Genomic DNA, 742 nt, shown 5'->3' on the forward strand with positions numbered 1-742 from the left:
GAGACAGCCTAGAAATCTTCCAATGATTCATGCTGAAATGCTGTGGTTAATGGACAGGGATCACATCTATTTTCTTATCAGAATTATGTGGTACAATTAGCTATATCTGGGAGATATCATATCATATGTTTTCTTTTACAAAGATTTGTGTTGGAATTAGCAGTACTGTGGGGGAACAGCACTCCCTGAAACTCATTTTACAGGAGTTACTGCTTGAATATAAAAAAAGCCTTAAATAAAAGCCATTATACAACGACCTCCCCCATTAATATTCCAAAATGTGCACGCTGATTGGTCAGCGTGCACATTGTGAATCAGAGTTATAGTAATGGAAAAAGGTCTGGTCGCCCGGCCTTTTTCCATTAGTATAACTCTTTTTTTACAGTTGTCTCACTATGTTAAACGAGTTTAACATAGCGAGACTGCTTTATAAAAAGTAACGGAGATCTTCCTATCTCCATTGCTTTTTTTAAAGGTGTCCCGCTATGTTAAACTCCTTTAACATAGCAAGACAGTTTGTAAAAAGCAACAGAGATCTTGCTTTCTCCGTTGCTTTTGCCCACAGCTCTGATGTACCGCGTAAGCATACACATGCGCAGTACATCAGAACTGCTGCAGAATACCAGACAGCTGCGGAAGGGCAGCAAGGAGGCATTATACAATGCCATTATTTAAGAAAAGTAATTATTTTTTTTCTTAAATGATGTCATTGTATAATAGCAATAACCCACGCCTGAGTGTG

Source organism: Protopterus annectens, chromosome 10.part0, assembly GCF_019279795.1.
Source record: "Protopterus annectens isolate FY-2018-M chromosome 10.part0, PAN1.0, whole genome shotgun sequence".
Taxonomy (NCBI): Eukaryota; Metazoa; Chordata; order Ceratodontiformes; family Protopteridae; genus Protopterus; species Protopterus annectens.